The sequence below is a fragment of the Myotis myotis genome, unplaced genomic scaffold (assembly GCF_014108235.1).
Source record: "Myotis myotis isolate mMyoMyo1 unplaced genomic scaffold, mMyoMyo1.p scaffold_m19_p_10, whole genome shotgun sequence".
Lineage (NCBI taxonomy): Eukaryota > Metazoa > Chordata > Mammalia > Chiroptera > Vespertilionidae > Myotis > Myotis myotis.
The window spans coordinates 31,900,280-31,919,937 of NW_023416314.1; the positions used below are offsets into that span (position 1 = coordinate 31,900,280).

At 40.6% G+C, this 19,658-nt stretch overlaps 1 pseudogene; it reads right to left on the reverse strand.

Moving 5' to 3' along the window:
- Positions 1–6,564: 6,564 nt before the first annotated feature.
- LOC118664165 lies at positions 6,565–10,175 on the reverse strand (annotated as a pseudogene).
- Between the last annotated feature and the right edge of the window lie 9,483 nt (positions 10,176–19,658).

Consider the following 19,658-nt stretch of genomic DNA (forward strand, 5'->3'; position numbering starts at 1 on the left):
CTATGCTTCATTTCTGATACAATTTGGTTTCCATTTTTATATTGAAGCCCAGGTTTTCTTTCTAGAGAGTGGAGCTTTGGACCCTCCAACTCACAGACGCTTTCTAAAAAGAAGAAGCTGGTTTTGCTGTTCTTGTTATTCCAGAAGCCCTGGTTGGGGCCTGTGTTCACACTGGTTGTTCAGATTCAATATTCTTGAGAGGTGGGGACCTACTTGTTACCAAAGTAGCGACCAAGAAGGAAACATGAATTAAAAGGAGAGCACAGTTTTACCTGAAAAACAAAAAAAACAAAAACAAAATAAGGAGTTTTTGTTGTATGTACATACAATGAATGTTAAATTAATCACTTTGCACTACAAATTGACTAAAAAAAACATCTGATGTCAGTGAAGACAGAATTTGGGTGCTGCTGCCTTGAGCACCACCAGGAACCTGTGCCAGGCCTCTTTGTTCCTCCCATTCACTCCAGGTAGGATCACATGGGCTCCTTTTGTACCTGCACTTTGAACTCTTCCTGTTGTTCTCTGGGGTCCTTTCCTGAAGGGCAGTATTCAGTGCAGTTGGCTGAAGACTAAATCTAGGCTGTCAGTCAAGCAGAGTGTGTAGTCATTATCACCAAACAGAGGTTGACAGAAGTTGCTCTTCGCATTTGCTGCTCATCTTGCAAAGCCATCTGAAGGATGCTACTGGTGGGAAATTGGTATAAAGACATGTTTAAAGATGAAGCCTGAAGGCCTACTGGTATCTGTACTGGTACATGGTACCTTCAGCTAAGTCAACTAATGCCGGGGTCCTGCCCCAGCAGGTCCAGGGGTCCCCAAAGGTGTGGACGGAGTCGGCGAAGAAGGAATGACACGGAGACAGCGTTCAGTTGATCAGCAGCCTAGCCAGGGTCTCTAGCCAGGATCTCCAGCCAAGTTCTGGTCTAGATCTCCAGCGAAGTTCTGCTTAGGATCTCCAGCCAGGTTCTGTCCAGGTTCTCCAGCCAGGTTCAGTCACCAGGTTCTAGTCATGTTCTCTTGCCAATTTCTGTAGTCAGGTTCAGTCCAGGATCTTTTGCCATGTTCTCTCAATCTAAGTTCTGTGTTCTAAGTTCTGTGTTCTAAGTTCTGTGTCTTGCTGTCTTATTACATCTGTATTTATACCAGCTGATTCAATCCTATCAATCTCTATTACAAAGGTTAGGGCGTTTCTTATCTCCATTCCAGGGAGTAAAGATTATGTAGCTTAAGCATGATTGTTTGTAGTTAAAGTGATTAACTACCCACCTGGCACTTAGTTAAGGAGTTTTATCCCCTCCCTGACTTCAGGGAAAAAATCCCTACCTGGGGAAACAACCTTTCTCAGAGAGGAGACCTTGGTTAAAACACATAGTGCCAAGAAGGTGAGAAAACATTTTAAGAACAGTATGCCATATATGCCAGGTCCTTTGAAACAGCAAGGATGAACTGGCTCCCGGCAAACTAAGTGGGGTCCTGTTTCCTAATCTCTTGAAAGTGTAGGAAATGACAGGTTAGTGACAAAATTTTGTGGCCACTATCTCACATGGGCAAGAGAAAGTTATTGTGCTCCCTTCCCCCACCAGGGCAGAGCCTGATTCCCACCAATGGCAGGGAGGAGACACTCTGGAAACAATGCAGAGACCTAAGAATCTGTTGAGAGACCTGATAGAGAAAAGTGGGGAGGATCTTAGCAAAGAGTTCCAGGCTGTTAGTGCCAAGCTCTTCCCAGAGCTATGTCTTGACCAAAATTTCTTTATAGAAACTCACTGCAAAATTAAAGAGCCCAGTACAACTTTTCCAATAGTTCCTTTGTACTTCTGCCACACCACACATGATGTATTTATGGTGAAACAAAGGACATGGTTTTAAAAAAAGGAAAGCGGGAACAAGACTTCCTGCTCTATGAAGACTCAGGGGGACCTGGAGGATGATGTGGCCGTTAGGGGTCCTCTCAGGCAAATCTCAAGTGGCAGCATCCCAGCTCTAGTTATGGGCCCTTACTTTCTAATAGCAGGTGTTTAGAGTATTTTGCCAGCTGCCAATCATACTTTGTTGGATCAGTGTGATGTTCTTGGTAAATTTCATTAGAGACTTCACTTGTCCACCATGGCTACTTCCTCAGGCTACACTGAAATCACCAGCTAGTGATTTCATTTCAGGTCTACACACCCTTCAGTATTTGTAACTTTCTTCTCTGAAAGTGAGAATCCTGGCTCTTGATCCTTAATATATTTATACTAGTGGCCTGATGCACAAAATTTGTGCACATTAAAAGGGAATTAATTTGAAGAAATATTTTAATATTGCTATTTGCCCTTTCTCTGTAATAGAAGTGTGAGAGATGAAAGGGAATTAGTAAAATGTATATGAAAATATATATAAATTTATTAATAAATAAACAGTAACAAAATGATATAACAACAACAGAGGCATGATATAAAAACAACAAAAACATGATATGAAAACAACAGTGATGCAAACAATGACTGATAAAATGATTAAACTTATTCTAATATATCCCTGTACACCACATTAAGAGTGAAAACACTTTCAGAGTGCTTGACTAATTTCCCTTGTGCTGAAGTATTTAGAACTTTGACTTTAACGTCACATGCTCTTTGAACCCGAGAGAAAGCAACATGTAACTGACTATGTGCAAAAACGGATTCAGGTAGGAACATGCCTACTCCGTCTAGAGTTTGTCCTTGTGATTTATCAATAGTCATCACAAATTCTGGCATCATGGGAAACTGTCATCGAATCAATATAAGTGGGAGGCCAGTGTCAGATGGGACAAATCAATTCTTGGAATCAGAACAACCTCTTCCTCTGCAGATCCTGTTAATATTTCAGCTTCGATAATCTTAGGTCGTAATCTTTTGATAATAAATTTGGTACCATTACAAAGACCACATTTACTATTAAGATTTCTCAATAGCATGATGATTGCACCCACTTTCAATTTTAATTTATGACACAGCATTCCCGAAGGAGTAAATACTATTGAGAAGTTCGATGGCAAAAATTTCCTTTTCAGCATCATCTTTTGAATCAATGGAATCATCACTCAAATATGTGTGAAAATCTCCATTAAGTATATCCAAAATTTCTTCATTTAATTTTTGAACGTGCTCATTTTTTGGATAAAGAATTGCATGTTTAGATATATTTTTGATATTATCTATAGATATACTATTTCCAAAGGTAGCTTCAATAATAGATTCATTACAAATCATTTCACAGGGAATTTCAATAATATCCATTCCTCAATGAAAACTGCTATCAAGTTTGCCATCTCCAAGTTTTACTAACCATTCACTATAAGCAGAATCCTCTGATCTCATATTTGTTGTAAGAGACAACTTTCTGAAACATCCCCAAACATTATAGTACTTTAAACTCGTTTGTACTATGGCATAGCATGCGGTACAATACTGAGACATTGTCGAAAATACCCTCCAAGAAGGAGAACTTTTCCACCAAATACAACATTCAAATTCACAATTTCTCTTAGTAATCTGTCTATGGCGTTTATAGCATGACTGGATGCCATGGTGCGTTCATCAATAATGAAAAGTTGGGCTTTTTTTAATAGTTTTAGCAACTTTACTGTTTATATCGAGTCTAGAAATTGAAGTTTCATTTAATGGAATTGGTCATTTATACTGGGATTGAAAGGTTCTTCCACCGAGAAGTAAATTTGCAGCAATTCCTGTAGACGCTGTGGGTAAAACAGTACCACCATGACCTCTAATATAATGTATTAAAACTTTATAAAAATATGCCTCCATGCTCAGAGGGCAGGTTCCTCCCTCAAACCTCGTCCTCGCTGGAAACAACTCAGGGAGGGACTGATGGAAGTCAGGGGGTGGCATGGAGGTGGTTCCTGCACTCCTGATCACTTGCACACTGTGTTTTATACCACAGCATGTGGCAGTGGCTGTGAAGGTCACCACGGCAAACCAGCTCTGACTGTAGGACTGACTTTCGGTTGGTCTAGCCTCAGTCGTGACGGTTCATTACACCCAGGGTTTTCATATCAATAGATTTTTGATCAAACCCTGTGTGTGAGGCCAAGTTCTCACCTCTGTTTACATGCTTTCTCCTACATGAATGCCCCCCTCAACCCTCTCCAGCACTATGCTGGGCACTCCCTCCCCATGGACCCCTCCTTACCTTGTGTGGGCTCTGGCATGTCCTACCCCATTCCTCACTGTGCTCTGGCTCTGACACTCATTGGAGAGCTTCGTCCACCCCATGGACTTTCTCCTCCCCCATGGACTTTCTCCTCCCCCATGTCAGGTTGCCCCCATGGGCTGGTATCCCTTCACCCCTCAGAGGGCTCTGACCTCTTGTTGTGGGTCACCTCAGTTCCCCTTCTACCGGCACATCTTGTCCTCACTGCACTGCCAGAACAAATGTCGACTTTACTCTGCCTTATCCAAACAGTTAAAGATTGGGTTGTTCAAGAAGGGAAGGGAAAGAAAGCTAAAGAAAAAGAGGGAAGGAGGAGAAGAGGGGAAGGCTATACCTTGCTTTTTAAAATTTTTTATTGTTTAAGGAATTACAAATAGTACTACATATGTCTCCTTTTTTTTTCCCCCATTGACCTTCCCCCGGCCTCCCCTATGCCCCTGGCACTTGTCCTCACCCCCCACCCCCGCCCCACAGTGTCTTGCATCTGTTGGTTGTGCTTATATGCATGCATACAAGTCCTTCAGTTGATCTCTCACCCCCCCACCCCCAACCCTCCCCTTGCTTTTTAAAGTGAAAGAAACACAACTTTGAGAGTTGGAATAGAAAATAAGCCTCTACAACCATTTTTGAAGAGCCCATATGGGATTTGAGGGTACACACGTTCACCGGTTCACACCACTCCTATTTGAGTATCTTGCAGTCTTTTTACATCCTCAGGTGTATGTATACTGTGTCTTGAAAACCACTGGTCTAGGCATCACAGACTAATAATAGCATGCAAACACCTAGGAAGCGATTTCCCACCTCAGAATCCTGGAAAACAGGCCCCCAAGCCTTTTAGTTACCACAATTATTTGACTTTAGACCTTAACCTCTCCAGTTCTACTCCCCTTCCCTCCTTCTGTCCTCTTTCATTCCACTTTCCTGTGAAGAAGCACAGCTCTCTCCATCCACACCTCCTCTGTGCAGGAGAACCTTTCACAGAACACTAACTTGGTCCTTTCTTCAAACTGCCTCCTCTTCCAACTTTGAGACTGACCCCCTCCATAGGCAGGGGCTCCAGACTTACCTCTGCCTCTGCTGTGGGCTGGGTCTCCAATCATCTGTGGTAGGTCTGGTTAGAGACTTTTCTCACAGGAGCTCAGGGCTGGGAGCTGCAGATGGTCTTGGTTAGAGGAAGGATGTCCAGAGGTATTGAAAGGGGAGGGACTTTGTGAAAATGAGGTACTTTCTTTGATGGCCTTTGGACTTGGACTGGGACTGTGTGTTTGGCATAGAGGGGAATAAAGCACTACATTTCACAAACCAATGTTACAAGGACTTTCTGTCTCTTTTTTAGAGTATGAAACTGATCACCAGTTATGTATCTTGGTAAATTTCATGAACATAAAGAGCATAGAACTAAGAAGATTTTTGGCTTATAAATTAATGGTTAACATCATCAAGTTTAAACAAAGAGCATATAACTAGGAAGATTGATTACCTGTAAATTAATGACTAACATCAGCAAATAGATTTGAAACACCGGCACTCACACCAGTTTCCTTGAACATTGTTCCACAACTACTTTCATACGTTTTCTTTCTTCTCAAACCCCATACCTCACGGCTAGTCTTCTCAGCTGCCTCATTTTCACTGACCCAGAGAAGCAATCAAATCTTTATTTCTATACTTACTCACTGCAAACAAAGCCTAATTTCATCTGTTTATAATTTCTCCTTTTCTGTGTTAATGGAGAAAATATGTTTTTATCTCCATGTTCTAGACCTCCCAATCAATTTTTGAACAAATAAATTGTGTATTAAATCCCGTTCTCCTTGAGCTGTCCAGAGATGTTTCTATTTCCTATATTTTATGCTGACTGATACACTAAAGTCCCAGTTTCATCATCTGATAAATGGATTTAATAATAATACCTACAGCATCTAGGAAAGATGGGTCCTTGCTTGGGTCCCTCATTTTGGAGGTCTCACATATCATAACTACTTACAAAGTGCATTTATTAACGAAAATGAAGACAGCACTGCCACTTGGTAATCTGTTCTCAGTACAAAGTGTCCCCTCAAGTATCCACTCTCATAATTAACACTATTCAGGCTCAGGGAAACATACCTCAATAGTTTTGTCCTATATCCTTAGAACTAAACTATATCTGAATGAAGTAAAAGTTTGTGGTTTATAATGAGGTGGAGTTTTATCGTGTGTGTGTGTTTCGTGACAATTTCAAATACAGTTTGATTTAATACATTGTGTTTTATCCTTACACTGCGGTGCCTAGAAAGGGCAAGTTTATTTCCTGCCCCTGTGCACATGTTCTATATGCAAGTATAGAGATTGCCAGTTACTTACTGTGGTAGCTCATCCTTAAAACTTCCATGGAATTTGGTGCAAATTTGGGTCTTTCAATGTTTTGTATGGAACAAAAACTAAGAGGTGGATCAGTTTGCCGTGACCCACCTCTTCATTGATGGGTCCAGGAGAAGGAACCACCAGATGGAGGAGCTCCATCACTAGGGAAGCCCAGGCATTCCTCCTGGCTTACCTCCTGCTCTGGGACAGCTTGGGAATCACAGGGCTGCGGACTTTCTCCAGCTCTTTTTGCTGGTGTTCAGATTCTTCCTTCTCTGCAGTCTGATTCTTATGAAACCAGTTGATGATTTCATTACATTTGTCAAGAATCATCTGTTTATCCTCATTACTGAGCTTAACTTGAAGTTTCTTATCTTCAGCATTTGCTTTTATGTTGATTGCCAACAATTTAAGTGAATTTTTGGAAGATGCCTTGTCCCACTGCTTCTCCTCTTTAGCTTTGTACTTCTCAGCTTCTTGGACCATATGTTCTCTGTCTTCGTTGCTCAGATGGGTCTTGTGGTTAGTGATGATAACCGTATTCTCTTTTCCTGTGCTTTTATCCCCAGCAAAGACTTTGAAGGTGCCATTGGTGTCAATATCAAAAGTGACTTCAATCTGAGGAACATCAGAGTACAGGTGATAGGTTTATGAGTTCAAACTTGCTAAGTAGATTATTATCCTTGTTTATGGTGCACTCGTCATCATAAACCTGAATGAGCACACCTGGCTGCTGGTCATAGAAAATAGTGAAGGTCTGTGTCTGCTTCAGAGCCAATTTATGAGACTGGTAGTTCTTATTTAGGAAGGCTATTAATTATTGATTCAATGTCTTCTTTTTTTTAAAATTGTTGATAGTATTACAGATGTCAACTATTTTACCTCTCTTTGCTCCCCACCACCCAGCCACCGCCCCACCTTAGCTTTCAGCACATTATTGTCTGTGTCCATGGGCTATGCATACATAGGTATATATTTTTGTGTTATCTCTTCCAGTCCCTGTCATCTTTACCCCTCTGAGATCAGTCAGTCTGTTACATGTATCCATGCCTCTAGTCATATTTTGTTTGTCCGTTTATTTTGGTTCATTAGATTCCATATGTTAGTGAGATCATGTGGTACTTACCTTTCTCTGACTGTCTTATTTCACTCAGATCTTAGAATAATAATGACCAGGTCCCTCCATGCTGTTACAAACCTTTAGGGTTCCTTCGTTTTTATAGCCATGTAGTTTTCCATTGTGTAAATGTCCCACAGCTTTTTTATCCACTCATCTATTGATGAACACTTGGGCTGTTTCCAGATCTTGTCTACTGTAAATAAGGCTACTATGAACAAGGGGTACATATATTCTTCCTGATTGGTGTTGGGATTCTTAGGATATATATTCAGAAGTGGAATCATTGGGCCCAAAGGCAGTTCCATTTTTAATTTTTTGAGGAAACTCCATACTGTTTTTCAGAGTGGCTGTACCAGTCTACATTCCCACCAACAGTGCACTAGGGTTCCCTTTTCTTCACCTCATGGCCTACATTTGTTATTTGTTGATTTATTGATAGTAGGCATTTGACAGGTGTGAGGTGATACCTCATTATAGTTTTAACTACAGGCCTGGTGCACAAAAATTTGTGCACTCGGGGAGGGGATCCCTCAGCCTGGCCTCTGCCCTCTCACAGTCTGGGACCCTCGGGGGATGACCATCTGCTGGCTGAGGCCTGCTCCCCAGCGGATTAGGTCTAAGCTGGCAGTCAGACATTCCTCTGGCAGCCTGGCAGCCCTCAGGGGATGCCCACTTGCCAGTGGGGAGCAGACCTAAGCTGCAGTCGGACATCCTTAGCGCTGCTGAGGAGGCAGGAAAGGCTCCCACCACCACTGCTGTACTGGCAGCCATCATCCTGGCTTGTGGCTGAGCAGAGCTCCTCCCATGTGAGAGTACACTGACCACCAGAGGGCAACTCCTGCATTGGTGTGTCATAGTGACCAGACATTCCCAGTCTTTCTGCTGTTAGGGTCAGTTTGCACATTACCATTTTACTATATAAGATAGAGGCCTGGTGCACGGGTGGGGGCCGGCTGGTTTGCCCTGAATGGTGTCCCAAATCAGGGTGGGGGTCCCGCTTGGATGCCTGGCCAGCCTGGGTGAAGGGCTGAGGGCTGTTTTCAGGCTGCCCGCACCCCCTTTAGGGTGGGGGTCCCCACTGGGGTTCCTGGCCAGCCTGGGTGACGGGCTGATGGCTGTTTTCAGGCTGCCCACACCACCTTCAGGGGGGTGTCCCTACTGGGGTGCCTGGCCAACCTGGATGAGGGGCCGAGGGCTGTTTTCAGGCTGCCTGCACACCCTTCAGGGTGGCGGTCTCTACTGGGGTGCCTGATCAGACTGGATGAGGGACTGATGGCTGTTTTCAGGCTTCCCGCACTCCCTTCAGGGTGGGGGTCCCCACTGGGGTGCCTGGCCAGCCTGGATGAGGGGATGAGGGCTATTTTCAGGCAGTCCAAGCCTGCAACTGAAGCTCCCAGTCTCTCCTTTTTTTTCTTTATTTTTTATTCTGGGATTTATTTACCTTCTGTAATTGAAACTTTGTTGCAGCTCCAGCTCCGAGGCCAGCTGGCTGAAAGCAGGTATCTGTGTTTGTTTAGCTTCTATAATTGCAACATTGTTGCATCCGGAGCTCAGAGCTGGGCCGCGGCAGGTGGGGAACCTTGGCTTCCTCCATCGCCGGGGCAACCAAGCCTCATGTTTGCTTCAGCTGCCTGGCTGCCGGTCGCCATTTTGGTTGGCAGTTAATTTGCATATCACCCTGATTAGCCAATGGGAAGCGTAGCGGACGTATGGTTAATTACCATGTTTGTCTATTATTAGATAGGATTGGATGAAGCTCAAGGACTGACACTGGCAGTTGGTGATTGAAGTGAAGTGGGTCTATGCACTGTGCCTATTCCTGGAACACTTGTTGCCTTTCCCTTTACCATTCTTACTCGACAATTTCTACTCCCTCTTCAGTCATCAGATGCAATATTACCTCAAAAAAGCCTTTGTTGGCTTTTTGAGAAAAGTGCCTGAAACATGGAAATGAGGCAAAAACAAATTCCATGTCTTTTTAATATCATGCTATTACATTATCTGAAAATAATCTGACTTAGGTAAATATATCTTTATTATGCTTTTATTGACCTGTAGAAAATTAACTTAGAAGTCTTATTTTAGAGTTGTATTTTTTTTACTGTTTTTGAGCCAATTTTGTTATCTGCTCTTTTTCTCACTTATGAGCTAATTAAAATGATGGCACCTGATTTCTCTGTATTTTTATTAGAATTATGATTTTAAAAATTTGAAAATTGCAGTTTGATCTCTTCTCTTTGCCTTTCAATATATATCTCTCCTGTGAGTTTTTAAGGCATCCTCTGCTTGCTCCAGCTGCTGGTGCAGGAGTTGCTGGCATACTGGGGGCTTCATTTGGACCTTTGTCCAGACAGGTTACAAGGTCTGGGGACAGCAGCAGTTCATCCACTGCCAGGGATATTTCGGGGGTCAGAGAATTATTTTCATGACGTAGTTTCTGCCAGTCCGACAATGTCTCCTGACTCCGAAGGGGCCCCACGAAGAGTTCTGACTGTGGCTCCTCCATTGCAGCTCCCAGAAAGGCAGTGTGGCTGTCAAATACAGTTCCTCATGTTGTGACCCAACCATAACATTATTTTCGTTGCTACTTCATAACTGTAATGTTGCTACTGTTATCAATCATGATGTAAATATCTTATATGCAGGATGGTCTTAGGCAACCCCTGTGAAAGGGTTGTTCTACTGCCAATGGGGTCGTGACCCACAGGTTGAGAACCGCTGCTTTAAACACCGAGAAACCAGCCAGGGCTGCATCCATAAATGTGTCTTAGGCACCTCCCTTACTTCACCCCAGTCCTGAGATGAGGGTCTAGAGACACTCAGGACCCATGGAAGCCTGCATCTCATAGCTCAGGGCCTAAGGGAGAATGACCTATTTTAAAAATATATATATGGCACAGACACAGGTACCAAGTGGGGGTGGGGAGCTGACCTACACTTGCAGGGTACCAATATATATATATATTAATGATTTCAAAGAGGAAGGGAGAGGGTGAGAGAGATAGAAACATCAATGATGAGAGAGAATCACTGATCGGCTGCCTTATGCATGCCCCCTACTGGGGATCGAGCCCGCACCCGGGCATATGCCCTTGACCAGAATTGAACCCAGGACCTTTCAGTCTGCAGGCCGATGCTCTATCCACTGAGCCAAACCAGTTAGGGCAGGCTGGATGACCCTTAATAGGGTCACAGAAGGCAAAGAAAAATATTCTTCTGTAAAGGAAACATAATAGACATTCATCCAGCTATAATGATGTCACTGGGATCAGACATGTCCTCCTGGAATAAACAATAATAAAACCATTCAAAATATGTTTAAGGAACTGTGTCAGACATTAAATAATCACCAGCACAGGGCTGTGACTTTACAGCAAAGAGAGATAATACAATTTTCCCAACCTAATGTGTTGAGACTATTTCTAGACTGCAGAGCAGAGAGGAGAATGCCATGGGCAGAGCTGCCTCATAAAGATGAAGAGAGAGATCAGCGTTCAGGGATGTTGAGGTGGTTAGAATTTTTGGAGAAGAATACCAGAGAAAAGGAAGCTAGGCAAAGAGAGAGAGCTCCAGAAATCTACATAGAAATTCTCAAATTGGGTGCTGAATACTGTACTATCTATGAGGTGAGGCAAGGTACTAATGGGAGTTATAAGCTGGACAATCCTCAGAGCTCACACAGAACTGAAACACATTAGAGGTCCAACTAGTCACAGTGGAGATACCTTGTTTTTTAGTAGAGAGCCCAGAATGATTGTGGCAGGAATAGGACTAAACTAGCTTTAACTCTAAACTTGCTCTAATCCAGAGGAAATAGCCTTAAAAAAATAACAGAAAGTGGAAAAAAGAGGCTTATTTGACAAATAAAAGCCAAGAGAATTTGTTACCAGCATAAGCACACAATAGGAAGAGTTAAAGTTTTTCTCAGGGAGAAGGCCAATAATACCAAATGGAAATGTCAATCTACCAGAGTGGGGAACCTCTGGGCCACAGGCCATATAAGGTCGGCAAACTCATATGGTCTAGTCCTGCCAAGGCAGTAGGAGTGAATTAGTGAAATGTTCAACCAAATATAGCAGCCTACTTTTTAAAGTTGATAATTTTATGTAGCACTCATATGATATTATAAATATCCAAATGGCCCTTGGCAGCAAAAAGTTTCCACACCTCTGATACACAGAAAAGATAGAGTACTGGAAATGCAGTGTTGGTGCATTTTATTTATTTATATATTTATTTTTTAAATTTTATTTTATTGTTTAAATTATTACAAATAGTAGTACATCTGTCTCCTTTTTTCCCCCATTGACCTTCCCCCGGCCTCCCCTACCTCCCAGCACATGCCCTCACCCCTGCCCCCCACCAGTGTCTTGTGTCCATTTGTTATGCTTATATACATGCATATAAGTCCTTAGGTTAATCTCTAACCTCCCCCCACCCCCCCACCCCCGCTGCCCCCAACACTCCCCAGCCTTCCCGCTGTACTTTGACAATCTGTTCGATGCTTCTATGACTCTCTCTCTTTTTGTTCATCAGGTTATAATGTTCTTTATTATCCATAAATGAGTGAGTTCATGTGGTATTTTTCTTTCACTGCCTGGCTTATTTCACTTAGCATAATGCTCTCCAGTTCCATCCATGCTGCTGCAAATGGTAAGAATTCCTTCTTTTTTACTGCAGAGTAGTATTCCATTGTGTAGATGTACCATAGTTTTCTAATCCACTCATCTGCTGATGGGCATTTAGGCTGTTTCCAAATCTTAGCTATGGTAAAGTGTGCTGCTATGAACATATGGGTCCATATATCCTTTCTGATTGGTGTTTTTGTTTTCTTGGAATATATTCCTAGAAGTGGTATTACTGGGTCAAATGGCAGTTCCATTTTTAAATTATTGAGGAAACTCCATACTGTTATCCACAGTGGCTGCACCAGTCTGCATTCCCACCAGCAGTGAAAGAGGGTTCCCTTTTTTCCACATCCTCTCCAGTACTTGTCATTTGTTGATTTGTTGATGATAGCCATTCTGATAGGTGTGAAGTGATAACTCATTGTTGTTTTGATTTGCATGTCTCAGATGATTGGTGACTTTGAACATGTTTTCATGTGTCTCTTGGCTTTCTGAATGCCCTCTTTCAAAAAGTGTCTATTTAGGTCCTTTGTCCATTTTTTGATTGGATTGTTTATCTTCCTTTTGTTGAGTTGTATGAGTTCCCTGTAAATGTTGGAGATTAAACCCTTATCAGTGATAACATTGGCAAATATGTTCTCCCATGAAGTGGAGGTTCTTGTTGTTTTGTTGACAGTTTCTTTTGCTGTGAAGAAGCATTTTATATTGATGTAGTCCCATTTGCTTATTTTCTCCTTAGTCTCTCTTGCACTACGATATGTGTCTGTAAAGATATTTCTACAACATGTGTCTGCAATTTTTCTGCCTATGGAGTCTTGTAGGATTTTTATGGTTTTCCATCTTACATTCAAGTCGTTTAGCCATTTTGAGTTTGTTTTTGTGTATGGTATAAGTTGGTGGTCTAGTTTCATTTTTTTGCATGTATCTGACCAATTTTCCCAGAACCATTTGTTAAAGAGGCTGTTTTGACTCCATTGTATGCTCTTGCCTCCTTTGTCAAATATTAATTGAGTATAATGGCTTGGGTCAATTTCTGGGTCCTCTATTCTGTTCCATTCGTCTATACATCTGTTCTTGTGCCAGTACCAGGCAGTTTTTGAGAACCGTGGCTTGGTAATATAGTTTGATGTCTGGTATTGTGATCCCTCCAACTTTGTACTTCTTTCTCAGGATAGCTGTGGCTATTTGGGGTCTTTTTTTTTTATTCCAGATGAATTTTTGGAGAGTTTGTTCTAGATCTTTGAAATATGCCATTGGTATTTTAATGGGGAGTGCATTGAATCTGTAGATTGCTTTAGGTAGTATGGACATTTTAATGATGTTGATTCCACCAATCCATGAACATGGTATGTTCTTCCATTTGTTTATGTCTTCCTCTATCTCTTTTTTCAATGTCCTGTAGTTTTCTGATTACAGGTCTTTTATGTCCTTGGTTAAGTTTATTCCTAGGTATCTTAATTTTTTTGCTGCAATGGTAAATTGGATTGTTTTTTTCACTTCTCTGTGAGTTCATTATTGGTGTATAAAAAGGCCATAGATTTCTGGGTGTTTATTTTGTATCCTGCTGCATTGCCAAATTCATTTATTAAGTCTAGTAGTTTTTTTGATGGAGTCTTTGGGGTTTTCTATGTATAGTATCATGTCACCTGCAAATAAGGATAGTTTTACTTCTTTTCCAATTTGGATTTTATTTTTTATTTTTATTTTTTCTTCTTGTCTGATGGCTATGGCTAGTACTTTTATTACTATGTTGAACAGGAGTGGTGAAAGTGGGTATCCTTGTCTTGTTCCTGTTCTTAGGGAAAATAGATTTAGTTTTTGCCCATTGAGTATGATCTTGGCTGTAGGTTTGTCACATATGGCTTTTATTATGTTGAGATATGTGCCCTCCATTCCCATTTTGCTGAGCATTTTTTTTTATGAAGGGTGTTGGATTTTGTCAAATGCCTTTTCTGCATCAATTGCTATGGTTATGTGATTTTTGTCTCTCAATTTGTTTATGTGCTGTATTACATTTACTGATTTGTGGGTATTTTACCATCCTTGCATCCCTGGAATAAATCCTATTTGGTCATGGTGTATGATCTTTCTAATGTAATGCTGAATCCGATTTGCTAGAATTTTGTTGAGGATTTTAGCATCTATATTCATCAAGGATATTGGCCTGTAGTTCTCTTTAGTGTGGTGTCTTTGTCTGGTTTTGGGATTAGTGTAATGGTGGCTTCATAGGAAGAGCGTGGAAGTGTGCCTTCCTCTTGAAATTTTTGGAATAGTCTGAGGAGGATAGGTTTTAGTTCTTCTTTGAATGCTTGGTAGAACTCTCCTGTAAAGCCATCTGGACCAGGGCTTTTGTTTGCTGAAAGATTTTTGATCGCTGTTTCAATTTCTTTGGTAGTTATCGGCCTCTTCAGGTTTTTTGATTCTTCTTGGTTGAGTTTTGGGAACTTGTATTTTGCTAAGAATATGTCCATTTTGTCTAGTTTGTCCTTTATGTTGGAATAGAGTTGTTCATACTATTTTTTTTTTCATAATCATTTGTATTTCTGTGGGATCAGTTGTTATTTCACCTCTTTAATTTCTGATTTTGTTTATTTCGGTCCTCTCTCTTTGCTTCTTGGTGAGCCTGGCTAGGATAAATCTTGTTTATCCTTTCAAAGAACCAGCTCTTGGTTTTGTTAATTTTTGTATTTTTTTTTTTTGGTCTCTATGTTGTTTATTTCTACTCTGATCTTTATTATTTCCTTCCTTCTGCTTACGCTGGGCTTTTCTTGTTGCTCTCTTTCTAACATTTAGATTTGTAGGGTTAGGTAATTTATTACCATTGTTTCTTATTTTGTTGCGTTAGATTTGTAGAGCTATGAACTTCCCTCTCAAGACTGCTTTTGCTGTGTCCCATAGATTTTGGATCATTGTGTTTTCATTGTCATATGTTGCCATGATGCTTTTTATTTCTTTGATCTCTCTGGCAAACCAGTCATTGTTTAATAACATGCTATTTAGCCTCCAGGTGTTTGATTTTTTGTTTGTTTTTATTGTAGTCGATTTCTAGTTTTATGCCATTGTGATCTGAGAAGATGCTTGATAAGATTTCTATCTTCTTGAATTTGAAGAGACTTTGCCTGTGACCCAATATATGGTCTATCTTTGAAGATGACCCATGTGCACTTGAGAAAAATGTATATTCTGTGGCTTTGGGTGAAATGTTCTGAAGATGTCAATTAATTCCATCTGATCTAGTGAGTCATTTAGGATTGATGTTTATTTGCTGATTTTTTGTTTAGAAGATTTGCCCAATGATGATAGTGGGGTATTAAAGTCTCCTACTATGACTTTATTGCTATCAATTTTTCCCTTGATAACCTCCAAAAGTTTTTTTTATGTATTTGGGTGCTCCTGTATTGGGTGCATGTATGTTTACCAGAATTATTTCTTCTTGTTGGATTAATCCCTTTAGTATTATGAAGTAGCCTTCCCTATCTCTTGTTATATCCTTTACTTTGAGATCTAATTTGTCAGATGTAACTATTGCTACCCCAGCTTTTTTTTTCATTTCCGTTCTCCTGAAAAGCCTTTTTTCATCCCTTCACTATCAGTCTGTGGGAGTCCTTTTTTCTGAGGTGGATTTCTTGTAGACAGCAGATATATGGGTCATGTTTTCTTATCCACTCAGCCACCCTATGTCTTTTGATTGGGGCATTTAATCCATTTACATTTAAAGTTATTATTGGTAGGTACTTGTTTGTTGTCATTTTTATTCTTTATGCCTGTATTCCTTCTTCACTTCCTATTTCTTCTTCTTATAGCAGACCCTTTAGCATTTCTTGCATTGCTGGTTTGGTGGTAATAAACTCCCTTAGTCCTTTTGTGTCTGTGAAGCTCCTGATTTCACCCTCAATTTTGATTGATTTAGCTTGCTGGGTACAGTATTCTTGGGTTCAGACCATTCCTTTGCATGACTTTGTATATTTCATTCCATTCCCTTCTGGCCTGATGTGTGTTTCTGTTGAGAAATCAGTCACTAGTCTGATGGGGGATCTTTGTAGGTAACTTTCTGTCTCCTTCTGGCCACTTTTAAGATTCTTACTTTGTCGATGGTGTTTGCCAATTTAATTATAATGTGCCTTGACGTCAGTCTTTTGGGGTTCATTTTGTTTGGGACTCTGAGCTTCTTGGATTTGTGTTAGTTTTTCTTTCCTATATCAGGGAAGTTTTCTGTCATTATTTCTTCAAACAGGGTTCTATTCCTTACTCAGTTTCCTCTCCTTCTGGCACCCCTATTATGCAGATGTTGTTTCGTTTTGTGTTATCCCAAAGTTCCCTTAGGCTCTCCTCCTTTTTTTAATTTTTTTTTTTGATGCTGCTCTGCTTGGGTATTTTTTCCTACCTTGTCTTCTAGCTCACAAATGTGGTATTCTGCTTCTTCTAGTCTACTCAATGCTTTCTATTGAGTTCTCTATAGCAGCAATGTCATTTTAAGTTTCCTCTTGGTTCTTACACATATTGTTGAATTTGTCTTCCATTCTTTTCAGTGACCTTATGACCATTTCTCTGAATTCTTTCTCTGACATATTGCTTGCCTCCATTTTGTTTACTTCCTTTTCTGGTGATGCCTCCTTTTCTTTCATATGCAGACTGTTTCTTTGTCTTCCCATGATCTCTCATCTCTGGGTGTCTGGTTATGTAGCTGTCTCTCTCCTGCGTTGATTTAAAGGCACAAAATACAACACAACATGGCACAATGCACAAGGCACTGAACACAAATGTATTCACAATACTAATAACCCCAAATAAAGGTGACCACCAGAGAGCAGAGAATTAGGGGGGAGGGGAGGAAAGGAGTGAAAAAAGTTATATATATATATATATATATATATATATATATATATATATATATTTTTTTTTTTTTTTCTGCTTAAAGTAATACAAAGGGTATTACATATGTGTCCATTTTTCCCCCCCGCCCTAGACAGTCCGCTAGCCTCCCCTATCCCCCAGTGTCTTATGTCCATTGGTTATGCTTATAGGCATGCATACAAGTCCTTTGGTTGATCTCTTACCCCCCTACTTCCTGTCCCCCAACCCTCCCTGGCCTTCCCGCTGCAGTTTGACAATCTGTTTGAGGCAGCTCTGCCTCTGTATCTATTATTGTTCAAAAGTTTATAATGGTCTCTATTATCCATGAATGAGTGAGATCATGTGGTATTTTTCCTTCAGTGACTGGCGTATTTCACTTAGCATAATGCTCTCCAGTTCCATCCATGACGTTGCAAATGGTAAGAGTTCCTTCCTTTTTAGAGCAGCATAGTATTCCATCGTGTAGATGTACCACAGTTTTCTAATCCATTCATCTACTGATGGGCACTTAGGCTGTTTCCAGATCTTAGCTATGGTGAATTGTGCTGCTATGAACATAGGGGTGCATATATCCTTTCTGATTGGTGTTTCTGGTTTCTTGGGATATATTCCTAGAAGTGGGATCACAGGGTCAAATGGGAGTTCCATTTTCAGTTTTTTGAGGAAACTCCATACTGTCTTCCATAGTGGCTGCACCAGTCTGCATTCCCACCAGCAGTGCACAAGTGTTCCTTTTTCTCCACATCCTCTCCAGCACTTGTCGTTTCTTGATTTGTTGATGATAGCCAGTCTGACAGGTGTGAGATGGTACCTCATTGTTGTTTTGATTTGCATCTCTCGGATGATTAGTGACTTTGAGCATGTTTTCATATGTCTCTTGGCTTTCTGAATGTCCTCTTTTGAAATGTGTTTATTTAGGTCCTTTGCCCACTTTTTGATTGGATTGTTTATCTTCCTTTTGTTAAGTTGTATGAGTTCCCTATAAATTTTGGAGATTAGGCCCTTATCAGATATGACATTGGCAAATATGTTTTCCCACACAGTGGGTTTTCTCGTTGTTTTGTTGGTGGTTTCTTTTGCTGTGCAGAAGCTTTTTACTTTGATGTAGTCCCATTTGTTCATTTTGTCTTTAGTTTCAAGTGCCCTAGGAGCTGTATCAGTGAAGAAATTGCTTCGGCATATGTCTGAGAATTTGTTGCCTTTGGATTCTTCTAGAATTTTTATGGTTTCCTGTCATACATTTAAGTCCTTTATCCATTTTGAGTTTATTTTTGTGTATGATGTAAGTTGGTGGTCTAGTTTCATTTTCTTGCATATTATCTGTCCAATTTTCCCAACACCATTTATTGAAGAGACTATCTTGGCTCCATTATATGTTCTTGCCTCCTTTGTCAAATATTAATTGAGCATATTGGTTCGGGCCGGAAAAATGATATTGAGAAAGGAAAAAAAGTAAAAGAGAAAAGAAAGAGAATAAAAAAGAAGTGGGGGAAAATCTAGTTATATGAGGAGTAAACTCCAATAGAACAACTACTAATCCCAGAAAATGCAAACAAACACCCAGATATGAATGCAAACTACACACAACAACTAATAACAAGTGAGGAGAGGAGAAACAGGAGCAAAAAACAAACAAAAACAAAAAAAAAGAGAAACACTCTCACAAACAAGCACACATACAAAAAATACCAATCTAATCAACAATCAAGCAAACAACAACAATAGGACAGAGAGAAAGCAAGGCAAAACAAAACAAAATAAAACCAAAAAACCTAGGACAAAACAGAACAAAACAAAACAAAAAAACCAATAACAATAACAACAAAACAAACTAACAAAAAGGGAAGAGAGAAAAAATTTGGATAGTGAAGAAAGAGAAGAGAGAGGTGTGTATGGAGTTAGAGCAGGAGATCAGAAATTAGATATATAAGTAGGATGAATTTTTAACAGGGGGTAAAAAGAAGGAATAGGGATAATCTAAAGCAGGAATAGGATAAGAGAAACAGGACAATAAAAGGGGAAAACTGAGGAAGAGAGTGTTGGCATAAAGATAAAGTTGATATAGAGTAAAATGATGCTAAAGGGAAAATGAAAATAGAATGTAGAACACTAATCCTAAAATAAAATAAAATAACGAGAAAATAAAATGGCACTTTTAAAAAAGGTAATATAGAGAAACCAAGATGGCGGCATAGGTAAACACCGGAGTTTGCTGCCTCGAACAACCACTTCAAAAATACAACTAAAAGATGGAACGGACATCACCCAGAACCATAGGAAGGCTGGCTGAGTGGAAATTCTATAACTAGAAGGAAAGAGAAAAGCATACTGAGATTCAGAGGAGGCGCAGTATGGAAGTAAAATACTAAGGTGCGGAGGTGCATGTGGAGCGGGCTGGCGGCTGAGGGTGTGGTTGTCGTTTTCAATCCTGAGGGAGTCTCAGGCTCTGAGCTCCAGTTCCGGGCGAGTCTCTAGGGACCCAGAATCATATGGGAGAAGTGGGACTG